At 46.4% G+C, this 22,796-nt stretch overlaps 1 long non-coding RNA gene across 1 annotated transcript; it reads right to left on the reverse strand.

The window, feature by feature from the left end:
* Nucleotides 1–718: 718 nt before the first annotated feature.
* LOC146059122 (uncharacterized) lies at nt 719–19,172 on the reverse strand. Its single transcript, XR_014470160.1, has 2 exons — nt 18,968–19,172; nt 719–902 (listed from the first exon to the last, which is right to left on the reverse strand). It is a non-coding gene; the product is annotated as an uncharacterized LOC146059122 (long non-coding RNA).
* Nucleotides 19,173–22,796: the final 3,624 nt, after the last annotated feature.

Consider the following 22,796-nt stretch of genomic DNA (forward strand, 5'->3'; position numbering starts at 1 on the left):
CGGATCACTCTGAGTGAACATTGGTCACCTGAGTAACCCTCAGGCCTATTCACATAGTTGGGGGGCAGTGAGGTTGCATCGGAAGACGCAGACACTGGCCTGGGCCGACATGACACCTCTTTTGAGAATGTTGTCTGTTGCTACCTAAGTCCCCAAACAGAGGCAGTGCGGCAATATTCATGTGGCTTAGTAGGCACTGCGTCTGAGAATTCAGAACCTAAGCTGCATGTACATAACACATTGGGGTCTATTCTATTATTTGCAAAGGGTGCTAAATGCTGTTCGGGTGCATTTCCAATGTGTTTAAATGCCGGCAAGAGCACCTGATTTAACACCCTTCTCTGGCCTGAATTTGCTTAAAATTGCTCACAATCCTTTGAAGCTGCAAGCTCTTTTAGGCAAATTCTGTACGCTGTAAAGTACATCAAGTGCCGTGACTATATTCGCGAATCATCTGCGGCTAATAGGAACGGCCCCATTAAATTAATTAGCTCATCATTGAGCAAATTTTTGAACCCCAATATTCTCTGTACCCTTTCAATATTCAATATTCTTTTTCACGTTAAACCAAGATGAAACTTCAAGGGTTTTTCTTAGAATTTTAATTAATTGAAAAATCAAATAAATTGGATTGTTGGATTTAGGGGCAAACCAAAATGAAATGTATATTTAAGAAAATAATCTGTTACATTGAGATAAGAAAGATTCTTACAACACAGGCAGCAAATAGAGATTTTATTTGAACCAAGCCGATCATCTCAGTCAGGGCTTGGAAACTCCATTCTTGGCAGTAAGGAACTCTTTCCAGTAAAAGATCTGCTTTAGGAGGCTTGAATCCAGCCAGTTTCACTAGCACAGCCTTTGCTGGGTACTCCATAAGGAAAGCAGGAATCTGAAACAAACTTTATACCATAAGATCTGGTTAGAAAATCGGTTATGGTATTTCACATCTACAATGTCTAGGTCCACAGTCAAAAGGATGACATGAGTTTTTCATGGTTTTTTTTTGTGTCTGTCGATCACGAGTCCGGATCCCTAGAAAAGCTGCCCATTGTCATTCAATTCACAAATGTGACTTACATTCCGCTGTGAATCATTCAAAGACTGGAAAGCTGAACAATATTAAAAACATCCAGAAAGAAAAGCTATGCATTAAATTCAAAAAGATCTCGGCCAATTCAGCTGGTTATGATCAGGATCGTGGGTGTTTTCTGTCTGAGAATGTGGGTTATTTACAACGCTGACGAATTCTCAGTAATCGTACTTTTGGATGGTGAAATCATTTATATTTGGCTACCGAGTTTTCCTCCAGACAAACACGGCTGATCCTGAAGCATCCCACAAATCAGTCAAATCCATGTGATGCTTCTTTGTGTAAAAGTCGTAAAAAGGAAAAAAAAAAAATTACGTGGCGTCCCCCCTCCTAAACATGACCAGCCCTGGGCTCTTTAAGCTGGTTCCAAAAATTGGTAGAAAGAAATGCATAGAGGTTCCCTGTATTTTCAAAATCTGCACCAGGCTCTTGGACCAATGCTGGTTACAAAAATACAGGGGACAAAAGACACAGGGGCCCCTAGCACCAGACTCCACCAGTGTGACCCCTATTAACCTATGTGGTTATCTTCAATGAACTTGGCGGTCAGGCTGATTTACCAGTTCCCATTATAGGAATCAATAGTATTGTTAGAACATTGAGTTCTATGGGGAATTTGACAGTCGAAAAGCTGCTTTTTCGACTGTCGAATTGAATACCATGTAGAACTCATAGGTGATTGGCTGAGGGGATTCCCATTGACAAAAGTCAGTGAAATACCCAATTTACATAGAGGAGCATCATGTGTAAACACATGCTGCTCTTCAGTCCGTATGGTGCCGGATATTGCATTTTACACACAGGGCAAGTGGACCAATCTCACGTATCAACATAGTTAAGGATATGTGCAATTAATCTTATACTTTCATGGTGTGCCTCAGTGCTTTTATTTTAGTATTACTTTGGCTGTAGAACTACAAGTGCAAGCAGGCTTTTTAATGTCGTGCGTGCTGGTACTGTAATTGTTTCTATCCAAGTATCGAAGTATCAGCGGTACTTATATGTTAGCCGGGCTACGCTTTGCTGACAACGTAGCTTTGGCTATGTTATCAACGTAGCCATTGCCAGACGGCCGGCTAATCCCGGCTGTCCAGGGGGGATTGTGCGGCGGGCGGGGGCGACAGGGCAGATGGGGGAAGACAGGGGGTGAACTTACCTTGTTGGTGGGAGGCAGGGCGGGCGGCGGCTATTCTGCGGCTGCTGGGCGTGCGGCGAACGTCTAGGCGGCGGGAAGCAATGGCGGGGATCTAGCGTAGTCACCGCTGGGGGAGCATCACATGGTTTCCCAGCTCCCCCAGCGGCACTACGCTAATAGCATTCATGCCGGAGTGTAATGGCAACCGGGACTGCAGGGAGCCAAGTGCCGGAGCCACATAGGGGACATCGTGGATCGTAAGTATGATGCACTACACACACACATACATTACACACACACACACACACGTTACACATGCACACACACACAACATGCACTTACACAATCATATGGCCACTATTCACGTCCTAACCCCAGTGTCCACGTGGGCGTGGAGTTAATTTGAGAGAGTGTGGTGAGCGCAGCGAGCCCCGTAAGGGGAGACAGATACGCGGCCCCTCGCGGGGGTCGCTGCGCCTGCCATGCTTCGGGCTCGGTGGCTCGCTGTGCTCACCCCACTTTCTAAAATTAGCTCCACGCCCACGTGGGCACTGGGGTTAGGATGTGGATAGTGGCCATACTTAATTAGTTTATTTTATTTTACTATACTGAGACTTTATTTATTTTTATATTTTCTATTTATTATTTTTTATTATTATTTTTATTATTATTATTATTATATATTTTTATATATTTTTTTATTATTATTAATTATATATATTTTTATTATTTATTATTTTCAATAATTACCCATTATTACTTACTTGGGTATATACATGCATATACAGAATATACATCTGTTAATTACTATATGTTTATCCTTTACTGCTTTATATTGTTTTTGAATTAATTTTTAATATCGATGGTTGCTCATTATGAGCATAAGGTTCAAATAATCTCATATAAGGCTGTCACCACTTATTCTATATATTGTTCATCTGGTTCTCTCTCAACCATTAATTACATACTAAAAAATTATATACTCTCTACTCTCTGATATTAAACAAATATTCTGATTAGTTATTATTACTCTATTAATACTAAATCAAAACATGAACGAATTAAAACGAAACTGATAATCTACCTGGTTCTCTTAACGATCCTGAATATACTATGAATCAATTTGATTCAATTTGATTATATTGTTATTTTTCCTTTCCAATGCTACTAACGGACACACTGCTTTTTAATGAAGTTTGTTATGGTATAATTATGTAATTATTTTTATTTATTTCTGTACACTATTTTTATGCCTTGTGCTTATCCATCTATGAAATAGGATAATTGGCTTAATTGAGCTCCCCATTGTACACTTAAACGTATAAATAGGATACAGGCACAACTGCTGGTATCCGTCTTGAAAAAGTCTCCATACAACGTAGGAGACGAAACGCGTTGACGTCATTGCATAGTGACGTTAGAGGCTGACCGCTGACCCAGGAGTAACCACGCCGCTCACAGCTTCCCAGCGTCTCCACCAGTCACAAGCGCCTTTCTTCAACACCACCGCAGTCTGTACATTCGGACGCTCCGTATAACGGGAGGATAAGCCTGCACCCGCCGGCACCTATCCGAAGGTGACCCATAGAGGACAACTACCGGCGGCCACCCGCCCCCGAGAACGGAGCAACCAACAGACCGCTCAAGCCGCTACTGATACAGGGTGAGACAACCAAAAAAAAACCTGTGTCCTAGTGCTGCTTATTCTATTGCCGCTTGTATACACATCTACACTGACGTGGAGATTAGTCGCATTTGACTTCTACTTTATTCATTCTATCTGCATAAATGACTGTTGATCACCACTAACTTCATTCTCATAAATAATAACCTGCATCGGACTGAGCATTACTAACCATCATTCTAATAATATTACAACAACATTTATCATCCGACTACTAACTACTTCTATTACCTACCTACAGTGGTGCACCCCTAAGCCAATAACGTCCATTCTTGACCCTATTAAGGATTGTTATTTATTATCCTGTTTAACAGTTATACAGTGTACTTATTGTGTTTTTCATTTTCATAATTTGCATTTTTTATTTTTATTTTTATGCTTATTTTCATGAATTGTTTGTTTTTTATCTAATGTATTTAATTATATAAAATTTATACTTTTTTAAAGCAGTGTGTCCGCTTCATCTTTGCACGCTGGTCTGTATTGATTTTGTTTATTTTGTGGAGTATATTCCCATAGATTTATGTGTGGTTAGCAGCGCAGAGCACACCACTTCCCCTTTTTTCTTTTCTAGTACTTAACTCTGTGGGTATAGGCAATCCCCAAAGGTGTGTACTGCAGCAGCTACCACCTACATATTGATTCCACTTAAGTTTGATTGAGAGCGCTGGGGATCCTGCTGACTGTGCTTTTGGCTTATCCCCAAACTCACAGCCTGTAAGGATTTTTTTTATAGTGGCCATATGACCCTTTATGTGTTAGCAGGGCTCCAGTTATGTCATTTGCGTAACTTACGTCATTTGCGTAAGTTACGTAGTTTACGTAGCCAGCATAGTGGTTTATTGGTTTTCTCAATACACCACTACGCAAACTACGTAATGGGTGCCCAACTAACATATAAGTACCGTATCAGCATACTGCGGAGGCTTGATGGAACTTTTAATTCCACACGCAAACCCAATATATTAAGTCATTTTTATACTAACGCTATCAACCAGGGTGGTGGGTGCTCTGGGCTGGGGGGGGGGGGGGTGGAGAGAAAGACACTTATTTGGGGGCATCCATGCTCCCCCAGAGACCCGGCCAGGGCTGACCAGTTGGGGTTGTTAATGACACGGTTGTGGGACCTACATACAAAATTGTCCCCGGGCTGTGGCATTACATTTTTATAACCTTTTCTTTACTCTTTTACATACAGATGCATCCCATGGATCTGACTGATCCGTTCAGACTTGTGCAAACACGAACGGTGGTCTATTTGCCATTCATATTTTCAGCTGAATAAATGACAAACTTTGCTCATTTGCCAACCTCCCCTTACTGTAAAACCCCAAGACATAATGATGTATTTGGGATTCCAGCATCGGGATATTTAGCAGTGTCAGGCTTCTGGTGCTGTTGCTCCCTCCTCTAGCAATATGAACTAGATACACGTATATGTTAAAAAAAAATCATGGTACTTGTGTATTATCATGGCGCCCATCGCATCGCAAACCATAAGGCATGCAATGGTATGCAATGCGATGCGACGCGATTGGCACCCGATGGTATACAATTAAAAATTGCCCTGCAAGGGGACGCGGAATACACGTAAAGTAATATGCGTCCCCTCGCGGGGCTCGCTGCGCTCGCCACACTTCGGGCTCGGTGGCTCGCTGCGCTCACCACCCTATATAAATTAAACTCCACGCCGACGTGGATAGTGGGGGTATGAAATGGTCAGAGGATGCGTACCGCCGCCCCTCGCGGGCTCGCTGCGCTCGCTGTGCACACCACGCTTCGGGTTGGCGTTCATACTGGGGGTGGCGTGGGGGTGCATTTAACATTGTAAGCACCCATTAGGGTGCTTATACAATTTTAAATCGTATAAGGGGATTATACAATTTTAAATCGCATCGGTGTGCATTGGGTGTATGGCATGCGATGCAATTAAAAGTCGTACGACTTAATATCGGGGGCGCCGTGATAATACACAAGTACCAAAATTATACATGCAATTCTATGGCAAAAAGGTAAACTCTAGAAATATATGAGATTATAGTTTCCATACTTTTTTTTATGTTTGCTAAAAAAAAACCTACTGGTGACATCTGTAACTAGCACTACTGGGACATCTGTAACTAGCCCTACTGGGACATCTGTAACTAGCACTACTGGGACATCTGTATCTAGCACTACTAGGGAGAGACGTCTTTAACTAGCACTACTGGGACATCGGTGACTAGCACTACTGGGGACATCTGTAACTAGAACTACTGGGGACATCTGTAACTAGCACTACTGGGGACATCTGTAACTAGCACTACTGGGGACATCTGTAACTAGCACTACTGGGGACATCTGTAACTAGCACTACTGGGACATCTGTAACTAGCACTACTAGGGAGGGACATATGTAACTAGCACTACTGGGACATCTGTAACTAACATTACTGGGGACATCTGTAACTAGCACTACTAGGGAGGGACATCTGTAACTAACACTATTGGGGTCATCTGTAACTGGCACTACTGGGAACATCTGTAACTGGCACTACTGGGGACATGATATGTAACTGGCACTACCGTGGACATGATATGTAACTGGCACTACCGTGGACATGATATGTAACTAGCACTACTAGGGAGGGACATCTGTAACTAGCACTACTGGGGACATCTTTAATTAGCACTACTGGGACATCTGTAACTAGCACTACTGGGACATCTGTGTCTAGCACTACTGGGGACATCTGTAACTAGCACTACTAGGGACATCTGTAACTAGCACTACTGGGGACATCTGTAACTGGCACTACTGGGGACATAATATGTAACTGGCACTACTGGGCAGGGCTGGACTGAGACCCTGGCATTGTGAGCACACATACTCACCTGTTGCAGATGGGACACTTGCGCGGCGAAGCTGTGCGGCAAAAAGGGGGCATGGCCTCATGTGAAGGAGGCATGGCATCACAAAAAGGAGGCATGACACATTATGGAACACACCGTCATTCCCATTACACATTGTGGCACACACATTAATGCCCATTACACATTATGCAACACACTGTGATGTTGTTTACGTATTATACCACACACCGTAATGGCTACAACATGTTATGCCATATAAGTGCCGATTGCCTACATGTTAATAGCCCTGGGTTTCTTGTTCGATGCCAGGGCCTTCATACTTGATGCCATGAGGAATTATATGCTCGTAAAGTATGGCTCAGGCAGGACTCACTCTCTTTATTATCAAGCAGCCTGTCCAGGACAGGTCCAGGAGGGCAGTTGGCAGAAGACAGCTGGTCGGAGCAAGGGTCTCAGGAGCCAGGTCAGGCCCAGTCCAGACCAGTCCTCTCCTGGGTGCAGGTTCGAGTCAGGGCTAACGGCCGGACTGCGCAGCCTACTGTACTGCCCAGCGGGAATACTGCACTGCATAACACATGTCACTCGGCAGTCCTGTCAGGCTCACAGTCACGACGCGGCGTGACCATTGTCACACAGCAAGCCCCACAAATGGCGAAAATCGGCCCACCTGGCCATCGACCCTTCTAGCATGTGCTACTGGGGACATGATATATAACTGGCACTAAATATGTGCAAGAAAATAATTGCTTGGCACACAAATTCAGTGCCTGCGATAGTACACAAACTTAGTTTCATACACAAGTAAAATATATTTGTGTGTATTTCATGTGTTTGATTTGCTTTTACAACATACAAGCAAGATACCTCATTTAACTATAAAAATATTCCAATACAGAATAATCCGTTATCCAAAATGCTTCTTGTCCTGAGCATTTTGGATAAGGGATACTCAACCTGTAATAGAAAATGGGAGAAGATATTAATATCTTGAAACTCTACACTCAGGGGGTTATTCATATCCATTCGGTCCTCTTTGCATTCGCACGGAGGACTGATGGTGTGCGTCTGCGCATGTGCAGGCGCGTTTATGCGCATGTGCAGATGTAGGGTGCGTTCGCTGGGTGCACGCACCCATGGCGGTGTGCGGGGGGCGGAGATGGGAATGCCCAGCATTCCATGGGCGTTCCCATGAAAACACTGGGCGTTCTCATGGTAATGAGGCAGTGACGCAGGTGCGGGGGGGGGGGGGGGTTGCTGACATCACCGGATGTCAGCTAACCCGCCCATATCCGTGCCAACGTGCATGCATATGTAAGTAACTTAACCCCTTCAGTGGTGTTTTTTTTGGGGGGAGCGCTCCCCACTGGGTGAGTTTTTTATAGGGAGCGCTCCCTTAAAAAAAAAAAAAACACTACCACCCTGGGTCCGGGCAGCGCCGCTGAACTGTCAATCAGCGGCTGCCCGGACCTGCGCCCCCCGCGGCGTATTGCTGTCCCCTTGTCATAAGCCGGCGCCGGGGACTTCTATTGAAAACCCGGAGGGGAGGGGGGAGGAGGAGGGAGGAGGAGGCGATGCTGCAGAGGGGAGGGAGCCGGGCAGAGCGACGCTGCCTGAGATCAGAGTGAACTCAGCAACGCTTCCCGGCTCAAAACAGTGACAATCCTGAGAATTTTCCGGGCTTGCCAGGCTGGGCACTGAGGCACAGCCCGAAAAATTCTCGGGATTGCCACTGAAGGGGTTAAAAGTCACTTATATATGTGAACACGCACCACATCATTCGATGGTCGGCGACCATCGAAAGATGTGGGCGGTTACCCGAGGCATGCAAATGGATGTTTATGCAAAACATCCATTCGCAGCCTGTGCGGCCGAAGCCGCACTTTGAGGGGGCGGCGGGTGGGCGTTCATTCGCCGTGCAGGGTTTGGTGGACTCGCAAGGCTGCGGGGGGGGGGGGGGTTGCACCATGATAGGGGAACAGGGAGGTTAGCGGTAGCAGGTATATTTTTGCACACCAAAGATGCAAATGTACACGGGGTGTCAGATGGAAATACTCAGAGGCGTAAATATTCAGGGTGACATACACAGGATTACAGAGGGTGGCATACACACGGGTTGATAGAAGGTGACATCCATGAGGTGACATACAGATGGAGCCCTCCTCATTTAGCCCTTTAATAGGATTAAATGAGTAATAGGATTATCTGCTAATCCCCTACTGTATTGTTCTATGTATTGTATTTCTGCTGAGAACACCTAAGGAAGAGAGATGAGTGGGGCTCTATCTGTACACACGAGGTGACAGAGGGACAGAGGGCCATACACAGGTGCCCAGACTGATTTATATTTGACAGATAACCCCTCACCCTGTAATGATATACACAAATGCATTACGATTATTCCCGCCCACTTGCGACCAGTTTGTGGAAGCGTACACACCATGCGATCTGATGGAGTGCCGAGCACATCGTCACATGCAAATCAAAGCCTACACTGACATAATACACGTATAGATGTGTCCACATAGATCTAGGCTCCCTGTGTGGTAAAAGGCCCTTCTAGTTACACCATGCCATGCAGTGACTTTATGGTGCCTAGCATCTTTGCTTGCAACTTTTTCCATTACTGTGTGTATTATTCATAAATTGTGAATATGATGCACAAGCAGACACTGATTAACCCCTTGAGTGGTGGGTTTTGCTGGGGCAGGGCAATCCTACCGGTTTGTCCTGCCCCAGCAAAATCCACCTCAGAGCAAAGCCTCCCTCCCACCTTCCTGTACGGGAACTCTCCATACTGGACCTCCTCTGCCGTTGCCCCAGCCGTCAGTCACAGCAGTGACCACATGCGGCAGGCTCGGTGGCTCAGGAGGAGTCAGGCGCCTGAACTCTTGAGCGCTCCTGAGTCCCCTCGAACATCCCGAGCCTGCCGTCTGCTGGTGGGGGCAGCAGCAGGGAAGCTCCGGAGTAGGATCGCGGGAGCAGAGAGGTGAGGGGCAGCGATGGGGGGGGGTAACCAGACAGGTGATGCACAAGTGGTGCACAGCTGCAGACACCACTGGCACGCACCTTGATATCAGTGGTATGCCCGGAAATATTCTGGGACAGCCCGCTGTGGTAGCACAGCTGAGTCTGGAAAATTTCCGGGCCTACCACTCAAGTGGTTAAAATGATATGCAGCATGCCTATATTCTGTGTATGATTACGGCTGTTATCTGCATATAAAAGTTCAAGAGTATTGATGCTTGGTAATAATCTCCGATCTCCAGTAATCCTGATCTATTGCCGATCTCCAGTAATCCTGATCTATAGCCGATCTCCAGTAATCCTGATCTATAGTCGATCTCTAGTAATCCTTATCTAATAGTGGGGGGGTGGGACAGTAGGTTCAGCCTTTATGATCAACAATTATTTATCTGCCAGATGCATGGGTAGATTACTTGCAGGACAGTCTGTTTCCCTCTGTGCTACCTGCTTTACCCCTCAGACACAGACGGCATCCTAAGTGTCTGGCAAAGACCACAATTGCAATTCTCTAGGCTATGGAACTGTTAATGTTGGCACAGGAATGAAACAAGAAGCCCACCAGAGCCATCACCGCTCATTCACAGTTGTGTACACATTAACAGACTATACGCAAAATGGGGAACATCAGAGATAGTCTATTCCTAAGCAGACTGGACACAGCAGTAGCCACTATGGGCTTGCAGCTGTCAGGAGATGCACACCCAGAAAGCGGCCATGACACTCCTGCTTTTTCCCAACCACTGCCCATAAACTCCTTCAAACGATCACTTGTGTCAATCATTTTTCCATGAATTCCTCATTGTGAGTGAGATCGCCGCGACCCCTTTGGGCATGCACATTGTGATTGCAGCACATGCGCAGTCTGTTGATAATCGCTCTTTGCGTGTTAATCGGCCAAACATGAATTAGTCCCATAGTGTGTTTGGTCACTCCTGCAGCACAACGGGCCAATCCTAGCACCCTTTTCATTTGGCGACCTATTGCATGTCGACCCTATACCACAAGAAAACCCCATCTGTCTGTACAGCGTTAATCTACCCACAGTCTAGTAGGCTTAAGGCCCCCATACACTAGGGCGACTTGTCCTTAGGACAAGTCGCCCCCGACTTCCCCATGAGCTTCCCCGGCTGCTCCCCGGGGGAGCTTGATTAGATTGGCACTTGATGTGCCATTTTTTACATGTGATAAATCGTCTCGAGTTATCACATGTAAAAAACCCGGGGAGCAGGGGGGGGGCTACAGAGCAGGGCTGCTGGTGGGAGCAGGGGGGGCTGGGGACGCTGCGGGGGACACAGGCGGCATAGAGCCGGGCAGAGGGAGCCGGGAGCTGTCAGTGCTAGAAAAAAAAGCCTATACAATGAATGGGCAGCCTGTGATTGGCTGAGCGCTCTCTCAGCCAATTGCTGACTGGCCGAGAGAGCGCTCAGCCAATCACAGGCCGCCCATTCATTGTATGGGCTTTTTTTAAAAATTCAGTACTGACAGGCTCCCGGCTCCCCCTGCCCGGCTCTATGCCGCCTGTGTCCCCCGCAGCGTCCCCAGCCCCCCCTGCTCCCTCCACCGCCGCGCCGCCCCACTAGGTCCCAAGTCGGGTGGTCGGACGTGCAGCAGGTCCGACCACCCGACGCAGATCCGATGCGCACGGGACCGCGCATCGGATCTGAGGGAACATCAAAATCAATGTATTGGCTGTGCTCTGTATATAGTGACTGTGTATATAGGAGCACGCTGCTGTGTGCTGTACTGTACTGTGGCATTGGCTGTGCTCTGTATATAGTGACTGTATATAGGGGCACACTGCTGTGTGCTGTGCTGTATGTTGGTATTGGCTGTGCACTGTATATATAGTGACTGCGTATATAGGGCACACTGCTGTGTGCTGTACTATGGTATAGCTGTGCTCTGTATGTAGTGACTGTGTATATAGGGACACGCTGCTGTGTGATGTACTGTGGTATGGCTGTGCTCTATATGTAGTGACTGTATATAGGGGCCCGCTGCTGTGTGCTGTACTGTACTGTGGTATTGGCTGTGCTCTGTATACAGTGTCTGTATATAGGGGCACGCTGATGCGTGCTGTGCTGTACTGTGGTATTGGCTGTGCTCTGTATATAGTGACTGTGTGTATAGGGGCACGCTGCTTTGTGCTGTGCTGTACTGTGGTAAGGCTGTGCTCTGTATATAGTGACTGTGTATATAGGGGTACACTGCTGTGTGCTGTGCTGTACTGTGGTATGGCTGTGCTCTGTATATAGTGACTGTGTATATAGGGGTACGCTGCTGTGTGCTGTACTGTACTCTATGGTATTGGCTGTGCTCTGTATATAGTGTCTGTGTACATAGGGGCATGCTGCTGTATGCTGTACTTTACTGTGGTATGGCTGTGCTCTGTGTATATAGGGGCATGCTGCTGTGTGCTGTACTGTACTGCGGTATGGCTGTGCTTTGTATATAGTGACAGTGTATATAGGGGCATGCTGCTGTGTGCTGTACTGTACTGCACTGTGGTATGGCTGTGCTCTGTATATAGTGACTGTGTATATAGGGGCACTCTTTCACTGAGGTGGACTCTAGCTGTGCACACTCCCTCTGGACTTCATTATTGTGTGGGTCTCATACCACTGAGCCTATCACCTTTTGTTTCTGGAGAAAATCAAGCTCTTTTGCTTCTGTTGGAGTTTGCCTATCTGGTTATCTATGAGAAACTCTATCTGGATATATATTTTTGATTTGGAATGACATAGCTGTATCGGGTCGCTCTGTTGCTCCTGATGAAGTTGCCCCTGATGAAGTCATGAGAATGACGAAACGCATTGGGCTTTCCACCATCAACCCACCAGAGTTGTGCATACATTTGTGAACATCTTTTGAGCAATTCATCTACCCACCAGAAGTGGCATATTGTTGTAACACTTGTGTTTCTGTTTATTTGTTACACCCGATATAGGGTGATTCATGTGAAATTTCATTCTTAATCCTTTTGTATTAAATACAATTATTTTGCTGTGTTATTCTAGCGCCCTCTGAAACCCCCCATTCCTTCTCATTTCTATTTCATGGATCCTATCTAACAGAGGATCCCTCGGAGGTGCTGCTTCCAAAAACTCTGAGCGCAGAGAGGGGACCCCCATACCTTGTTATATATATAGCAAGGTAGGATAATCCAATAAGGGCACTCACCAAAATTATGAAGAATTTATTTCAGGTGCATTACCTGTCAGACAGTTGTAGGTCTACGTTTCGGCCACCAGGTGGCCTTTATCAAGACCAATCAGCATAGACGTCCTCACAGCACAAGAGTCAGGATATGTATATATATATATATATATATATATATATATATATATACTAGGTGATTCATCGCGCCCTACGGGCGCTCTTCACACCGTCGTAAGGGGCTGCGCCCCCTTAATTTGTGAACATTTGCATATGAGAAAGATGGTTAGAATTGTATGAAAGATGCCTGTATTGCAACTTGAGTTATAGGTGAAATGTGTTAAATAGAGAGCATATGATGTGGAAGGGGGTGTGTATTGTTTTGTTTAATTAAAAAGCGGTTACGGAGTAAGATGTACATTGATAGTGTGGATGGTACAGTGACATTTGTGGGTGGGGGGGGGGCGGCTGTGTGTGCGTGTTGTTTAGGTGTGTGTGTGCAATAGTATAGTAGGGTGTTTCTGAGTCAGCGGATCCCCACTGGCGGAGGTCACGACACAGGAAAACAGGAGGCTGGGTAGTGATAGGGGTGTGTGGGCATAAGGGGGACTAAAGAGGAGGGTGGGAGATACTGTGCAGCTTCTGCCAGTGGGTGAGGGTCCAGCGTGGCAGTACAGGAGTACAGGATGGTGGCCCTTAGTCAGTGTCTCCTCCTACTGGGTGGGAGTTCGGGTGCATGAGAGCAGGAGGCTGGGCTATGAGGCATGATAGGGGCATGTGGGCAAAACAGCGTCAGTGACTCCCCAGTGGTGGAAGTTACGGTTCAGGAGAGCAGGAAGGTGGGTAGTGATAGGGGTGTGTGAGTATACGGGGGACTAAAGAGGGGCTTAGGGGTGCTGCCATGGGTGGATGCCGTGAATTGCGGAAGGGGGGGGTCGCGGGGGGGGGGGTGTGGGTACCGCGAATTGTAGGAGGGGAGGGCGCGGGGGGTTGCAGTGAATCACGGGAGGGTGGGTCGCGGGGGCAGGGGGTTGCCGCAATGACAGGAGGTGGGGTCAGGGGTGGGGAATCGCGGTAGGGGGGTCGTGGGGGGCACCATGAACAGCGGGAGGGGGGGCCGGGGGGTTGGCGCGAATCGTGGGAGGGGGGGTCGCGGGGTGCCGCAATCGCAGGAGGGGGGGTGTCACGGGGTGGGGCCGCGAATCGCGGGAGTCACCGGGGGTGCCGCGAATTGCGGGGGGTGTGCTGCAAATCGCGGGAGGGGGGTCACGGGGGGTGCCGCGAATCGCCACAAGAAAAAATCAACACAGAAAGTTCAACACATGTAAATGTTGACATAAGTGTGGCACTTCATCGGTGTCCATGTCGACACATGAGAATGAATATGAAAACATAAAAAAAAAGAAAAATAAATCTTCAAAAACTCATGTCAACCTTTTTCATTGTCGACCATAGCCGTGCCAGTGTTTTGCATGTGCCATTTAATCCTGGGGTTGCCGTGAATCGCGCGCGGGGGTGGGGGGGAGGAGGTGAGGGGTGTCCGCGAATCACGGGAGAAGGGGTCGTGGGTGGATGCCGTGAATTGCGGGAGGGGGGGTCGCGGGGGGGGGGGTGTGTGGGTGCCGCGAATTGTGGGAGGGGGGGGGCGCGGGGGGTTGCAGTGAATTGCGGGAGGGTGGGTCGCGGGGGCGGGGGGTTGCCGCAATGACAGGAGGGGGGGTCAGGGGTGGGGAATCGCGGTAGGGGGGGTCAGGGGGGGCACCGTGAACCGCGGGAGGGGGGGCCCGGGGGGTTGGCGCGAATCGTGGGAGGGGGGGTCGCGGGGTGCCGCGAATCGCAGGAGGTGTCACAGGGTGGGGCCGCGAATCGCGGGAGTCACCGGGGGTGCCGCGAATTGCGGGGGTTGTGCTGCAAATCGCGGGAGGTGCCGCGAATTGCCACAAGAAAAAATCAACACAGAAAGGTCAACACATGTAAATGTTGACATAAGTGTGGCACTTCATTGGTGTCCATGTCGACACATGAGAATGAATATGAAAACATTGAAAAAGTGAAAAATAAATCTTGTCAACCTTTTTCATTGTCGACCATAGCCATGTCAGTGTTTTGCATGTGCCATTTAATCGTGGGGATGCCGTGAATGGGGGGGGGGGGGGGGGGGGAGGTGCATACCTCCCAACATGACCCTCTCCAGGAGGTACACATTGCTCTGTTTCTGGACTTTCTTCTTAATTTATGGATTACCATCACCTGTGCTTAAACACCTTTCTTATCAATTACCCTGTTTAAAACAGGTGATGACAATCATAAATTAAGATGGAAGTCCACAACCCAGCGTTACAGCTCCAGACACACTTTGAGTGACAGATGTAGCCAAATATATAAGAGATATATATATATATATATATATATATATATATATATATAAACAGGGAATTTTTTTCAAAGATAGAAAAAAAGAAAGTATGCCTCTTTGTGGTGCACCAAATTAAGGATACATAAGATATAACTTTTATTTGATTCTAGATAAAATTAGGCGAAATAAAAACAGACACAATACATATACAAACAGACATATACAAATATATAAAAAGGATAATAAAATCCTCACAACGTGGGACCCCCTGTCCGAAATTAGTTACAAATAAACTTTATTGGTACATATTAAATATAGAGGAAATTTGCATAGTGCGGCACTCCCAATGTGCAACGGAGCAAAAAGCATGAGCTGGTGCCCTCCGTGGAACCCTGTAGGAGACAGGGTAATGTAGGCAAATGGCGGATGGCGGCACTCAGTACAAGGAAAGAAGAGTCAGGAGACCAGTCAGTGTCCAACATTTCGAGATCGGGTGATCTCTTTATCAAGGTGCAGAAGCACCTTGATAAAGAGATCACCCGATCTCGAAACATTGGACACTGACTGGTCTCCTGACTCTTCTTTCCTTGTACTGAGTGCCCCCATCCGCCATTTGCCTATACATATATAGATAGATAGATAGATAGATAGATATTGCAGCTTTCTCCCATAGTTACATTGTTGTTGATATCTGCAGAAGCTGAGCTGGGTGCTGAAACCACCACCAGCAGCACTCTACTATATACTCCTATACATTACACAGTACCACTTCTGTATTCCTGTATAAATGGTGTAATTCTCAGTAAGTGCCACTGGAAGCTGCACAGTACCACTTCTGTAATGCTGTATACTCCACCCGCCCCGTTGTTACTCTGGCCTGGTAGTGATCATTGGAGCATTTTATCCTGAAGTGGTACTGTGCAATTGCCAGTGACAGATACAAGAATAACCCCGATTGCACATGAATACAGGAAGTCGTACTGTGCAATTGTCAGTGACAGATACTGAGAATTATATCTATTGCACATGATTACAGAAGTGGTACTGTGCATTTGCCAGTGACATATACTGAGAATTACATCCATTGCAAATGATTATACAAGTGGTACTGTGCAATTATCAGTGACATATACTGAGAATTACATCCATTGCACATGAATACAAAAGTGGTACTGTGCAACTGTGAGAGACAGATACTGAGAATTACACCCATTGCACATGATTCCAGAAGTAGTACTATATAATTGTACTTAACATATGCTGAGAATTACACCCATTGCACATGATTACAGAAGTAGTACTGTGCAATTGTAAGCGACATATGCTGAGAATTACACCCATTACACATTATTAAAGAAATGGTACTGTGTAATTGTCAATGACCGATACTAAGGGCAGGACCTTTATTGTAAAATGTACTTAACTTTACCCCAGTTGTACAATTATAGTAAGAGAATAAGGTATTTATATGTTAGTTTGGCGCCCAATTATCAAAAGTATGTTACCGTTAGGAAATCGCATCGCATCCTATGCTTTGCATGCAATGCGATGCGATCCTTCCATAGGGTTCTATGTTAAAGACTTTGCTATACAATATTGGGTGCCATGGTATCCGATAATCGCATCGCATCCAATGTTTTGCATCCGATACATCGGATGCAATGCGATTTCTCCTTAGGGTTGTATGCAACTGATTTTACTATTCAATATCGGGTGCCATGGCATCCGATAAAATATTGGATCCGATTGTATAGGTTTTTTATGCCATATAATGTACTATCCATGTATTATGACATATAATGTGATGGACGCACCCCCCCCCCCCCACTATCCACGCAAAACATTGAATGCGATGCGATTATCGGATGCCATGGCACCCGATATTGTGCAGTAAATTCACTAACATACAAGCCTATGCAAAAATCGCATCGCATCCGATGTTTCACATGCAAAACATCGGATGCAAAACATCATATGCGATGCGATTATCGGATGCCATGGCACCCGATGTTGTACAGTAAATTCACTAACATACAACCCTATGGAAAAATCGCATCACATCCGATGTTTCGCATGCAAAACATTGGATGCAAAACATCGGATGTGATTATCGGATGCCATGGCACCCGATATTGTATAGTCACTAATGTAGAACCCTATGGAAAAATTGCATTGCATCTGAAACATCGGATGCGATGTGATTATCGGATGCCATGGCACCCAATATTGTATAGCAAATTCACTAACATAGAACCCTATGGAAAAATCGCATCGCATGGAAAACATCGGATGTGATGCGATTTGCCTACGCAGAATAGCCCAAGCTATTTGCTTAGTGGGTACCCAACTAACATTTAAGTACCGAGAATAATATTATTTATTAAATAACGATTAAGAGACAATGTTATCTTTTTTACTAATGGGGCAATAAAAGTCTTTATGATGGGAGCAACAATTAATATTTTATTATGTGACCGCCATTTATATATTGGTAATATAATAATGATTGCCCAAATTAGTAATCAATAAAAAGTGCCCCAATAATCTAATAAAGTATTGCTATCTTTGATTATATATTTATTTTTCCTCCAGCCAATATATTTATTAAATAATATTGCCCAAATGGTATAAATAATAATGTTTGTTGTTTCCTTAGCAGCATATAATTGCGCACAAAAAAGGGGGTGGGGTCACAGCTCATAGGGGCGGGTTCACGGCTCATGGGGTAGTCATGGGTCTACGCCCTCATAGTAAATGTATTGTACCTATTTTTGTGCTGCTTTTGCCAATTGTAAAACTGCTACACATATCCCAATGTTTTATCATTATAAAGAGGCAACTGGATGACAGTGTTATGTTATAGTTAGAAGTCACTGAGATATATACAGTAATACCCACTAACACTAACTAACTAACTGCATAGCGGCCATCTTGTCCCATGACATCATTATGACATCACAAATGCTCTGACAGAGGACTTTCTAACGGCATCAGGAGAGGAAGCAGATATTTTCTCTTGTGCTTCTGCTCTAATTTTTTGGCCGTTACCTATATAATACAGCTGATAATATGGGCTGCATGTGCAGTAAACTGTGCATCCCTGCACCCAGCAGGAAGGTAAGTGCGCCATTATATTTATGGGTTGTACTTTGTACATACAGAGAATTATCATAGGCCGCCATAGGGGGAGCTCAGCCGATATTGGGAGTTTCTGGGCAGATATGGTGGTGATTTGTCCAGTTCTGTAGCCTAAATACGGGGGGATAGGTATATTGTATTGTCATACAATCATATAGGGACACATAGTGGTATGGGGGTACAGTGCACACAGGTGTCTCGGTAACATGGGCACAAACTCATTTACCTGAACAATGGGGATTTATTACGCTCCCCCTGGTCCTCCCCAGCACGGGGCCTGAGATGTAATACTTACACCATTATGTACATCTCCTATACCCTCCCCTGCACTATTCCCAGGCAGCAGTGTCTTATAATGTGGGCATGTTGTGTAGTAACACTCACATTTCTCCATTAGCCTCACAGGCTCTCACATTATCAGTACTGAAGTGTCCATCCCCCCCTCCCCCCCCCTTGCTGGACTTTGTGGTTCTGCAGCACTTCTAATGCTGTCGTACATGTAGGTTCCCCCTGGAGACCCCCTCTCACCTATTTGGCTCCCTGCAGTGTGCGCCTTTCTCCTGCCGGTAGCTGCCTCCTGCCCATTTTCCTCCTGCCTGACTCTAACTGCCACTAATGGCGCATGCCACTTGGTGACCAGTGTTGCCAGATCATCATTTTAATAAGAGCATATATAATTACACAGGTCCCAGGTGTCAGAAATCATACCAACTGTCATTATGTCCAATGAGTAGTCAAGTTTAGCCCCAGAACCTGTGTTAAAAAGATCTTGACTGCTCATTGGATGTAATGACAGTTGGTATGAACTCTAACCCCTGGGACTTGTGTAATTCATATGTGCGCTTATTAAAGGGATGATCTGGCACCCCTGCTGGTGATTCTCATACCAGGGGAAACGCAGGATGTAAGAGGGGGTTTCTCCCAACATGACCCATTCCAGGAGGGACACAATGCTCTGCTCCTGCTCTTCCCTCTGATATTATAATTGCCGTCACCTGTGTTGAACTAGTTACTTGTTAAGAAGGTGATAGCAATTTTAAAATAAGTAGGCATTGATGGTTTCTGGCTGATGTTGAATAAAACATTTTTGCCATCAATGGGGGAGAATCAGATGTTTGCCTTCATCGATGGTGCAACATAACACCTGTGATGCCCTGCCCCTGGAACTGATTGGGATGACCATCGGTTGGTGAAACCACAATTACATACTGTAGATGGCTACCGTTGATTACTACATGCAATATCATCATCGATGGCAACCACACTGATGGTCATCCCTAATTAAGAGAGAAGTCCAACAAAACTAGAAAAGAGCATTTTGTCCATTCTGGAGTAAGTCAAGTTGTAAGGTATGTAATATTATATATATGTGGATGTTTCGGTGCTGCGAGCTGGCACTCTAAGGCAGTCACCAGTTAATGTTAAACAGACACACTAGATCATATGCAAATCAGTTCCAGGGACAACGCATTGCAGGTGTTATGTTGCACCATCGATGAAGGCAAACATCTTAATCTCCCCCCATTGATTGCATATATATATATATATATCTTCTTCTTCTTCTTCTTCTATATATATATATATATATATATATATATATATATATATATATATATATATATATATATATACACTAGGTGATTCATCGTGCCTTACGGGTGCTCTTTACACCGGTGTAGGGGGCTCCACCCCCTCATCATGTGAACGCCTTTATTGTGTGGTGAGGGTTGGGTGCAAGGGTGCCATGGGTGGGGGAAGGTGCTTGGGGGTTCTGTGGGTGGGGGAATAAGGGTATAGAGAATGTGGGGTATTTATTATGTAGTTGTTGGAAGGACAGTATGTTGTGGCTACTATTTTTAAAGCATGTGAAATTAATACCCCTTGTACACCACCGCAAAAACCCGGTGGATCACCCCATGTCCCGTTACATAGGATTTCTACCCAGGTCCTGACCTGGGTAGAATATGGCTAGGACCTGGGTAGAGGGCAGTGCAAACTGGTACACCGGGTCATCCATCCCGACTCCCATTTACATCAATGGGGGATGTCCAACCTGCGGATCTACAGGTTGGATGGGGGGGGGGGCACACACAGCCTCCGCTGCTGTACTCTGCAGACATCAGCGGCGGCAGCAACGGAGGAGGTGAATGGATGCCTGTGTGCAGCATCCATTCACCTCACGGATGACGGATGAGGGGGGGTGCATGGGGGCTGGGGGCAGCCCAGCAGCTTACCTTGGTGCTAGGCGCTTGGAGATGATGTCATCTCCAAGCACCCCCTCCGTCTACACTGCGAGTAGGCACCGCAGTGTAAATGGGGTAAATCCCAGATCCGACCCTGCTTGGATCCTTTGTCCAAATTCCGGGTTGGATATGGGATTTTTGGTGTAAAAGGGGTCTTAACGAAGACCCTCTTTATCCCAAGTCATGGACCAAGAGGCGTGTTGCATAGTTGGGGTACTTGTGACTGCATTATGGTGATGGGTCAGTGTTGGCGGATTAACCCTGGCCACAGGGATAATGGTAGGGATGGCCATAGATGATTGAAAATCATCGATGGTTTATGGCCAATGTTGAATATTTTTGCCATGGATGGGGGAGAAGCAGATGGTTTCACTCCATCAATAGCACAGGCAAACCGATGCTTTGCTTTTTAATTTAAATTTGAAAGTGTCAGGACACAGAGCATAGCCCCATCCCCATGTTTGGATTGGCCCACAGGCCAAGCAGTAAAAAACAATGGATGACCATCGATAGGTAAAAACCTTGATGGTCATCCATTGGAAACCATCGATGGCAATGGCAACGATGGCCATCGCTAATGGAAGCCACAGCGCTGAAAGGGTTTATGGGACAAAGGGCGCTTGGCGGCCAAATTCAAAAGTGTCTTAGGTGTCTCTGGGCGCGAGTGTTTAAGCTGAAATAACTGTTTATTTTGTAATGTGCATAGGCGCTGCGCCCCCCCCCCCCCCCCTTCTGCGACCATGGCACCCCTCAGGTGTAACCCCCGGTCCTGTGAGAGTAGAGGGGAATGTGGCGTGGCCTAGCGGTGAGCTTGGAGCCGCTGCAGGTGGGATATCTCCTGGTGTGCAAAGTTCTGGGCGCTACAGAAGCCACTGGTTAGAAATCATTGATTGTTAATGGCCAATGTCGAATAGTTTTGCCAGTTTTCATTGTAAGACTCCACCCATTCCTAGCATAATGCCACAATTCCCAGGTCTGTGTGAAGGGGTGGGGAAAAAAATGATGGAAAAAATGATGGAATTCTTTTGAATGATGTCATATTATACCCTTTCCCTCACCATAGACCCGCTACTCATGAAATTATGCTGTGAGGGTTGGGGCTATGCCAGTCCGAGTGCAGATGTTTAGAAGAAAAACTGGGGGGGGGGGGGGGGGGTATTGAAGTTACTGGGTACCCCCCTTTTGTGTGATAGTGCAAACCCCAGGTAGTCACTTTGTACTCTCCAGTGAGTGTTACACTAACAATGGTTATATGCTAGTTGCACTATATGAAATTTAGTGAAAATACAGTTAAAAAAAAAGCTGAATGGATCTAATCTCCATCATTATACATTGCTATAATCTCTTATATATTTGGCTACATCTGTCACTCAAAGTGTGTCTGGAGCTGTAACGCTGGGTTGTGGACTTCCATCTTAATTTATGATTGTCATCACCTGTTTTAAACAGGGTAATTGATAAGAAAGGTGTTTAAGCACAGGTGATGGTAATCCATAAATTAAGAAGAAAGTCCAGAAACAGAGCAATGTGTACCTCCTGGAGAGGGTCATGTTGGGAGGTATGCACCTCCCTCCCCCCCCCCCCCCCATTCACGGCATCCCCACGATTAAATGGCACATGCAAAACACTGACATGGCTATGGTCGACAATGAAAAAGGTTGACAAGATTTATTTTCACTTTTTCAATGTTTTCATATTCATTCTCATGTGTCGACATGGACACCAATGAAGTGCCACACTTATGTCAACATTTACATGTGTTGACCTTTCAGTGTTGATTTTTTCTTGTGGCAATTCGCGGCACCTCCCGCGATTTGCAGCACAACCCCCGCAATTCGCGGCACCCCGGTGACTCCCGCGATTCGCGGCCCCACCCTGTGACACCTCCTGCGATTCGCGGCACCCCGCGACCCCCCCTCCCACGATTCGCGCCAACCCCCCGGCCCCCCCTCCCGCGGTTCACGGTGCCCCCCCTGACCCCCCCTACCGCGATTCCCCACCCCTGACCCCCCCTCCTGTCATTGCGGCAACCCCCCGCCCCCGCGACCCACCCTCCGCAATTCACTGCAACCCCCCGCGCCCCCCCCCCTCCCACAATTCGCGGCACCCACACA

Source organism: Crinia signifera, chromosome 2, assembly GCF_055691185.1.
Source record: "Crinia signifera chromosome 2, ASM5569118v1, whole genome shotgun sequence".
NCBI lineage: Eukaryota > Metazoa > Chordata > Amphibia > Anura > Myobatrachidae > Crinia > Crinia signifera.